General features: G+C 41.0%; 1 protein-coding gene across 4 annotated transcripts in view; it reads left to right on the top strand.

Moving 5' to 3' along the window:
- Positions 1-1,567: 1,567 nt before the first annotated feature.
- Positions 1,568-9,895, top strand: part of LOC110527519 (double-stranded RNA-specific editase 1) — a 72,574-nt gene continuing 64,246 nt past the window's right edge. For 3 of the 4 annotated variants that reach the window (XM_090240472.1, XM_090240471.1, XM_090240469.1), the window contains exon 1: positions 4,137-4,424. The gene's annotated coding sequence lies outside the window, so the exon portion shown is untranslated. Of the gene's footprint in view, positions 1,674-4,136; positions 4,425-9,895 lie in introns of those variants that run through there. The other variant, XM_090240470.1, reaches the window with a different exon arrangement.

Below are 9,895 nucleotides of genomic sequence, written 5' to 3'. Positions count from 1 at the left end.
GTACAACCTCCGGAGGAGGAGGAGGAGGAAGATTAAGAGGGAACGGAGAAAGATATCAGAGATGGGAATTGGGCTTTCAGGCACCAATCTGATTACATTTGAGAGAAGAAGATGAAATAGCCAATTTAATAGAAGGTATGTTTATTGCTGGCACAGGCCGTTAGCACTCGTTAGTAATGCTTGATATGATTGGAGGAATTTCTGTAGACCATAGTGCTGGGTGAGTCCTAATCAGAGTTGTGTAGCCGATACGTGCTTAGTACTCATGCATGTAACAGGGACATTCTGTCCTTCATATCAACACAGGTTGAAGACTGATAGCCAGTGGACCTACAGTAGATTTATCCTGTGGTCCTCTGTAGCTCAGTTGGTAGAGAATGGCACTTGCAATGCCAGGAAAGTGGGTTTGATTCCCGAGACCACCGGTATCTAAAATGTATGCACGCATGACTCTTTGGATGAAATCGTCTGCTAAATAACATATTATTATATTTTGTTGAATCATGTCGGCCTCTATGGCGTTCAATGGCGCGTTATTGAATTACACGAGCTTATGGCAGTTTTATAGTGCAAATATCAGTCCGCCGTTACCCCCTGGTTACAGGATAACGTTTTAATCATTACAGTACAGGCAATTGCACTGCCATTCAGCAACACCTATCCATCTTGTCTTAATTTCAAGTATTTGGGAATGGGCATGACTTTGTAACAAGAAGCAAAGCAGTTCAGTTCCACTGCATATTTCAAAATGATTCAAAATGATTTTTGTCCTGTATATATCAGTAGGATTACACTAGTCTCTTGTAACAGAGGTTCTGGGTGTGAGGTTAGGCTTACTCGGACTGCCTTGTGAGTGATTGCTCTCGTCCTCCTGTCCAGTATAGGGGCTTTAAATGAGCAGTGCTTCCACTGGTATTCTGGGTAGCAGGGTGTCATGTTGTGCCGTTGTTACTGTGAGGGCCAGGGGGACAGCACGGTGTGTGATATCTTTCTCTTAGTGTGTGATAAGTTAAAAAACATAACTGCAAATAATGATCCATTGCTCTCCACTCTACATGAGCGATGTCTTGTCTATTCATTTTCTTGAACACATGTCCTTGGATGGCTTGTAGATGTTTTTCTCGAACCAGGATCTTTTCATGTCTGTCTGTTGTGCATTCTGTCTGTTTTTGTCTGTTTCTGTTCCTCAAGCCCAGCTGCCATGTTCCTCATTCATGACTCCTACTGTAGTTTTATGTACCATCTTGGGTAGGCTTAGCTAAAAACAACACCCTCCATGACTTTCATTAGGGTAATGTACAACACAGTCATCTGCTCGTGAATGGTGCGTAATAGAGTACAGTACTATGCAGAATTACTCCATCGATGTTAAAGAAACTATAGATTCCCATATCCCCATGTCTTTTGTGGCTCTGACTAAGTACAAGTGACTGTTAGCCACAATGCTCTGTTGTCGGCTACAGTCTTCAGGACATTGGGGAGTGACTCACCAGAGTGCAGCTATTATGTGATTCATCCATGAAGCCAGCGGTTGTGTGTGTGTGTTTGTGTGTGTGTGTGGTTTGAACACATTTTCCCTGCTCATCATTGTTTTGGCTGGCTGGCTCCTGTGGAACGTCTTCAGGACTGTTTGCAGACGTGACTAGTCCCCAAGTCGTTCTCCCTCCAGGCAGGTGCGGTGAGTCAGTGAATCTTTGACACACACACACACTTTATTCTGTAGTTTGCAAATTTGGCCATGGCAGTGTATTTACAGATATTCTAAATAATAGATTGATGTGCAAATGCATTGAACAATGAGCATACTGTAGTTATTATGTATCATCATATTCAGCTCCAAATTGATAATTCAAATATGCCTAAATTATACACTGAACCAGAATGTAAACACAACATGTGAAGTGTTGGTCCCACGTTTCATGACTTGAAATATAAGATCGCAGAAATGTTCCATGCGCACTAAAAACATAGTTCTCTCAAATTCTCTGGGGGAAAAAATGTGTTAACATCCCTGTTAGTGAGCATTTATCATTTGCCGAGATAATCCATCCACTTGACAGGTGTAGCTTGTGCTGGGGACAATGAAAGGCCACTCTAAAATGTGCAGTTTTGTCACACAACACAATGCCACAGTGGCTCAAGTTTTGAGGGACTGTGCAATTGGCATGCTGACTGCAGGAATGTCCACCAGAGCTGTTGCCAGATAATTTAATGTTAATTTCTCTACCATAAGCCTCCTCCAACGCCATTTTAGAGAATTTGTCAGTACGGTATGCCCAACTGGCCTCACAAACCGCAGATGTTGTGTGGGCGAGTGGTTTGCAGTTGTCAACGTGGTGAACAGAGTGCTCCGCGGTGGGGTTATGTTATGGGCAGGCATAAGCTACGGACAACAAACACAATTTGAATGCACAGCGATACCGTGACGAGATCCTGAGGCCCATTGTTGTGCCATTCATCCACCGCCATCACCACATGTTTCAGCATGATAATGCACAGCCTCATGTTGCAAGGATGTCATGGTTCCACCTGTCACCAGAGGGCGACAGACCGTCCTAGAGACATTAATGACATTCAGGTGTGTCCTATTAGTCATTATGATTTCCCTGTTTAAAGAGGTGCGTTTGAAGTGTTTGCCCTGTACGTTTTGTCTCCTAAGTGAGTTTTCGAGACTTAGTGTTTGTTGTTTTTCCCGTGTTACTGTGATCCTTCGGTTACCGTTTCTCAGTAAAGTATTATGTTTGTCCTTAACCACTGATTCCTCGTCTGGTCTTTTCTCTGCACCTGGGTCAAACCTCATCACGTCACAAAGGATCTGTACACAATTCCTGGAAGCTGAAAATGTCCCAATACTCCCATGGCCTGCATACTCACCAGACATGTCACCCATTGAGCATGTTTGGGATGCTCTGGATCGACGTGTACGACAGCGCGTTCCAGTTCCCGCCAATATCCAGCAACTTCGCAAGCCAATGAAGAGAAGTGGATCGACATTCCACAGGCCACAATCAACAGCCTGATCAACTCTATGCGAAGGAAATGTGTTGTGCTGCATGAGGAAAATAGTGATCACACCAGATACTGACAAGTTTTCTGATCCATGTCCCTACCTTTTTTTTAAAGGTATTTTTGACCAACAGATGCATATCTGTATTCCCAGTCATGTGAAATCTATAGATTAGATAACTTTTTTTTTTTTTTTTTAACTTACTGATTTCCTTATATGAACTGTAACTCAGTAAAATCTTTCAAATTGTTGCATGTTGCCTTTATATTTTTTGTTCAGTATGCAATAATTTATGCCTGGTCTCTTCAAAGATAGTCATTTATTATAAAGAAATGTGGAGTTTCACTTAAATTAAACTGAAATAAAAAAAATAAAGATTATGTGGAGGGGAGGGAACTTGATAGGATGTGTCACTTAAGAATGTTGATGAACCATAATTAAGATAAACACAGTCATGGCAATGGAAGAAACATTTGTGCTCTGTCAGTTCTTTACATTGGAGGACTTCAAACAGAAGTTCAGACTATTAACTATTTAAGTCTGTTACCACTTTTTTTCACACCAGGAATAATGGCCCCAATTAATGAAGCATTCATAAACCCGTTATAACCTTTTATGTAGCCCTGGGCAAATTGGCTCTGATAAGGAATATAATGCCTCAGAATATACATAGGTCATCTATACTGTTATGGGGCGGCAGGGTAGCCTAGTGGTCAGAGCGTTGGACTAGTAACCGGAAGGTTGCAAGTTCAAACCCCCGAGCTGACAAGGTACAAATCTGTCGTTCTGCCCCTGAACAGGCAGTTCCTAGGCCGTCATTGAAAATAAGAATTTGTTCTTAACTGACTTGCCTAGAGGTAAAGGTAAAAAAAAAAAAATGAATGCTTTATATATGATGACTTTGCTGATAAATTATTTGTGAAGCATCTATGCATAACGCCTTCATGAATGCTCTATAAAGACATTTAATATAATGTAAGTTACACGTTTGGAAAGAGTAAAATATTCGGATGGTTGCGTCCAATCGTCGTGCGCAATTCACTTGTCAAAATTCACCAATCACGTCCAATTTATTCGTATCCACCTATTTTTTTCCCCCCTATCCAATCGGGAAGGGCATCGTCTGACTAGTGTCCAATAAGGAAGCAACAGCATCGCTCCAACATTTCCTAATCCAATGAAGTCAGTGCTTCTCTTCATTTTTCTTTCTGGCTGCGTAGATGTTTTTTTTTTTTTTTGCCTGCCAAGTTTCGCTGCGGTTCATCACTATTGTTGTGCTCGGTGGTATTCAGCGTAAGCGCGCCTGGACACACATCACCCGTCAAGTGTCTAGTGAGCGGGTTTTGACTTAGGACGAGGGACTGTAGATTGATCAAACTGTGAGAAGGACAATTCCTCTTTGGTTGCCCCAGATACTGTAAGTACCGGCGTCTTATATGATCTATTGTATACGAGATCAGTCATGTTTTATTCTATTATCCTACGTAGGCAATAGTTTGCCGTCTACATATCTGTTCAAATAGCCACTCTGGTCAATGCAGTAGCCTAGGCTACACGCTTTGTTTATATTAATGCCCTTTAATAAATTGCATAACCCCCCCCCCCCTCCCCCCCCCAAAAAAAAACCTTCCGAGTGTATTTTGGATTTCACATCGCATGCAGTGTTAAGGCAGCTATTCCCATCACGACAGAGATAGCATCCCCTAGCATCACCATGGTGATCATTTGGCCTTTATTCCAAATAAAATAACTGTTAGGCCTATTAGAAACTTTCAGTCAAATCTCTGTGATCATGGGATGGTTTAATTTTATTTGAAAGGAACCTTGCGACACCTCTTCACCACATAACACTTCTCTGATACCAGAAGAGGTCCTAAATGGCAATTGCATCTGTGGTTTGACTTTCCATGAGGGCATTCTATACATGGCACAGCAGGTGTGGACAAGGGCATACAAGTTTACCTTTCCCTCAATAGGCTACAGTGCTGTATACATCCATGAACAGGATGCTTTGGCAAAGTTATTAGGGGGAAAAACATTCTATTGTCACATACACCTGATAGGTGCAGTGAAATGTGTTGCTGTCCCTGTATAAAAAAACCTCACCCACATGTTTTTGACATAACCACATGCTATAACCCTAAACATAGGTCAAATGTGTTATTACTAACGTAGGCTATAGCGTGTATAACTCTGCTGAATGCCTCTTCCCTTCGGCCCAGGAGTTTTATTTTTTTATTATTCAAACACTTTTGTTGTCTGTTAATTAAACACTTTTCGGTTTCATGTACATTGAAATGAATCTATTACACTTTCTCCCTTTCCCTATAACCAAAAACATGATTGGCTTAGCTTGGGGTCAGGTTTAAAGTAGGAAATTAAGACATCACATATGGCAAATAGTTTCACACCCCAAGCAAAGCACCAGTGGACAAAAAATGTATGTCCTCTCAGTCAGTCAACCTATTGGCCTTTTGACGGTTAGTGCCTCGGGCGCCAAACATCCTCAATTGACTTATTGGGTGTTTCAATGTGTTACCAAGGGCAGTGCTCTATGCAAACTGTGTGCGTTTATAAACCTGGTTGAGTCTCTGGTTGGTGAGTAGAATAGTTCAATTGCTTTTATTAAATTGCGTCTTTTATTCTTTATCATTTCAGTAGTTAGATTTATCTTTTGTAGTTTTACATCAATAGAGCTTTGATGAGGTATTCACTTTGAGCATAAATATGATATTTTGATGAATAATACTGGGATCACTGGAAACAATGCCATCAAAGATGTTTCTGATTTAAAAAAATAGTTAATTGATCAAATTATTTAATTTATTCATCTTTGTTTATTGTAGATTGAAATTGTATTTCATTTTATTTAGAAAAAAAAATGTTTTTGATAGGGAGTAATGCTGAGACCAAGGTCTCTTTTACAGATGAGCCATGTATACACAGCAATATACACTATACACATCAATATACACATCAATATACATATTAATATACACTATAGACATCAATATTCACATCAATATACACTATACACATCAATGTACATATTAATATACACTATACACATCAATATTCACATCAATGTACGAAAAGCAAAACACATCATAGAAAACAAACAATTCTTCACTAAAAAGGTCCACAATTAGCCTTTTGATTTGCACTAGAGGCACAAATTCCTAACATTTTTGAGAGCCTTGGAGATTTGAACATTTGATAAAAAATATATATAAATGAGAGACTATAGACTACCTAAACATGTTTTGAAAAGTGCTCAAGCTCTCCATCGATAGGCATAGAGATGGCCAGCGAAAAGTCCCCTCCACCTACATTCGAGAGGCCTTTTCTGTGATTCTATAAGCCCCTTTAAAGCAGACTAGTGGCTTCAAATGAGTGATTTTAGAGCACAAGGATGCTATGGCTAGTCTGGCTTTGGACAAGTAGGGATTAGGGGAGAGGAGAGTGTAGTCAGAAATAGAGGTTATGGATTTGAGGGGAACTTGTGAAGCCTCTCCATCAGTTAATGTGTCTCTCTGACCTTTAACCTCCATAGTGAGCCATTTCTAGTCCTCATCATTATAATGAGACTATCCCTAATATGGGGACCTGCTACTGTGCTGTATAAAACGTTCTCATGGAACAGACATGGAGGAGAAATGATTATTATTCACGTTGCTGGACATTTGTGCGATTTTTAAAGCGACAACAATACATTTGTCTTGGATGGTGTTATTAGTTGATGCCCCAATAATGCAGAACACATGTACTGTAGGCATTTACAGCTTAAAGACCAAGGCTTTTATACAGTCAACTAATTAAGTCCCCATTAGTGCTGGGAATTTCCAGGGACCTCGCGATACGATATTATCACAATATTTACAGTGTGTGCCGATATGATATGTATTGCAATTCTCACAATTCTTACGATTCTATGTGTTGTAATTTTATTGCAATTCGGTGTTCCAAACATATTGCTCACCATATATCTGCTACAGACGGACAAGAGAGACCCATGAGAACATTTGTTTTGATCAGTCATGGAAATAGAAGTGCTGGAAACAAATGGGCTCCCTATTTAAAAAAAGAAGATGGGGAACAAGCTATACTGGAGATTTGGTGCAGGTACAGCAAACTAGCAAAACAATGATATCGCGATATTGTCACAACGATACGATACATCCTCAAAAAGAATATCCCGCTATGTAACAATTTCTTCTCCACACCACCCATAACAGTTGGGTTAACTGATTATAATGCACCCACAGCGTTTAAAATACTCTGGGCGTAATGTATATTTTCTCTTTATGCCCTGGTGATGTGCCCTCATGTCAAGTGGATAAAGGCTGTATTGTGTGCCTGAGGAAAACATTACGACTGGTCAAATGGTTGTAGCATTACGTGAGGACATTGACATGGAGCGATAACAGTTCCCCCCCCCCCATGCTGTTCTTAGATCCATTTTGCTGAAGTCACGGATGTATTTGTAGCTGTCGAGAGTGAGACGACTTGGGGCTTTTTTTTATTATAGGCAAGGCAGCTCCTTGTAACCTTTCAACAGCCTTGCTGATTTGAGGGTGAGGCCAGGCATGGCACACATGCACAAACACACATGCACAAACACACACACACACACACACACAGCAGCGAGCAGTAAAATGTGATGAAGAAGAGAAGCCGTGTTGTTTTCCACTCTGTCACACTCGTTGTGACATTTAAATGGCAGGAAATGATTTGTGAGAACAGAACAGTGAATCCGCTGTAATTACTGATAAGAGCTGAGGGGGGGGGGGGGGTTTGCGAAGGAAAATTCTCTGTCAAACTTGGATCGATTTCTTTTGGAGGGGAGGGGGGAATGTAGGCCTACGACTATGAATTTCAATGTGGTCATATTTCTCAGCATCAGGCCACAGTGTTATAGGCTTCTTCCTATAATTTCTCATAGTGTTTTGTAGGGATATAAGGAAACCTCCGCTCTTTCATTGTTGCACGCTGTTAATAATATAATAATACTATAATCAATGTGACTTGTTTTCTCTCCAATTAATTGTAATTGGGGATTTGTGTGGGTAGGTGGGTGGGTGTGAGTTCGTGTTGGTGACAACAACAGAACTGTTGTAAAGGAATCCATTTAAGCCTCATAGAGATTAGTGTCGCTTGTTAGCATGTTAGCCTGTCTGCCTTGTTCTACAGCCGTAATAATGGACAAATAGAGTTGCTTATCTGCAGGGCTGTGCTGTGCAGTTCTACAGCATGGCCCACTATCTCTTTCTATAACGATTCAAATGGGCCTCCATTATACCGTCTCTCCAATTCAATTTAAGGGCTTTATTGCCATGGGAAACATATGCCTACATTGCCAAAGCTAGTGAAATAGATCATAAACAATAGAAAATGTACTGTAAACATTTCACTTCCAAAAGTTCCAAAATAATAAAGACATTTAAAAGGTCATATTATGTATATATACAGTGTTGTAACAATGTGCAATTAGTTAAAGTACATAAGGGAAAATAAATAAACATAAATATAGGTTGTATTTACAATGGTGTTTGTTCTTCACTGGTTGCCCTTTTCTTGTGGCAACAGGTCACAAATCTGTGATGGCACACTGGTATTTCACCCAATAGATATGAGAGTTTATCAAAATCTGATTTATTACTGAATTCTTTGTGGGTCTGTGTAATCTGAGGGAAATATGTGTCTCTAATATGGTCATACATTTGGCAGGAGGTTAGGAAGTGCAGCTCAGTTTCCACCTCATTTTGTGGGCAGTGTACACATAGCCTGTCTTCTCTTGAGAGCCAGGTCTGCCTTTGGCGGCCTTTATCAATAGCAAGGCTATGCTCACTGAGTCTGCACATCATTTTGGGTCAGTCACAGTGGTCAGGTTTTCTGCCACTGTGTACCTAGGGCCCAATAGCATTCTAGTTTGCTCTGTTTTTTTGTTAATTCTTTCCAATGTGTCAAGTCATTTTATTTTTGTTTTCTCATGATTTGTTTGGGTCTAATTGTGTTGCTGTCCTGGGGCTCTGGGGGGTCTATTTGTGTTTGTGAACAGAGGACCGGACCAGCTTGCTCAGGGGACTCTTCTCCAGGTTAATTTCTCCATCTATCCTCCCCTCTCTCTCTCTCTCTCTTTATCCTATTTAAAAAAAAAATCTATCCTCCCCTCTATTTATCCTTCCCTCTTTCTCTCTAGCTTTCTCCATCTTTCCTCCTCTCTCGCTCTCTTTCTCTCTATCTATCCTCCCCTCTCTCTCGCTCTGGCGCTGTCTCCCTCTCCTCCTCTCTCTCTAGCTATCGACCCCTCCCCCTCTCTCTATATGTCTGTCTGTCTGTCTGTCCTCCCCCCTCTTTCTCTCTCTCTAGCTAGCTATATATCCCCTCTCTCGCTCCCTCTATCCTCCACGCTCTCTCTTTCTCTTGCTCTCTCTATCATCCCCTCTCTCTCTCTCTCTCTACGCTTGTCTCTATCTATCGTTCCTTCTCTCTCTCTCTCGTTCAATCTGTCCTCTCCTCTCTCTCTCTCTCTCTCTCTCTCTCTCGCTATCTGTCCTCCTCTCATTTTCCTCAGATAAACACCATCACTGCCACTGCAAAGAGAGAATGCCATCACTTCACTTCATTAAAAGTGATAGTGGCCACTTAGTTCTATTGCCGTCTGTGGAATATCTATGATCGCTGCCATGTTAACAGGTTATGAGATGAAGGTGCAGATGTCTGTGACCTTTTTTAGTAGGGTTTTTCTAAAATGACCATCTGGCTAGTCTAACAAAGTATCATCAGAGCTGTGTACGGTGGTCTAGACAGAGCTTAAGACAGTGTGATTGCGTAACCCTCTCAGGACAGGAGCAGTGTAGACCTCCCAACCTCTTGTCCTTCAGACTG

The sequence above is a fragment of the Oncorhynchus mykiss genome, chromosome 7, assembly GCF_057628025.1.
Source record: "Oncorhynchus mykiss isolate SJ-2025 chromosome 7, ASM5762802v1, whole genome shotgun sequence".
NCBI classification, from domain to species: domain Eukaryota; kingdom Metazoa; phylum Chordata; class Actinopteri; order Salmoniformes; family Salmonidae; genus Oncorhynchus; species Oncorhynchus mykiss.
This window is presented reverse-complemented; position numbering and strand designations above follow the sequence as displayed.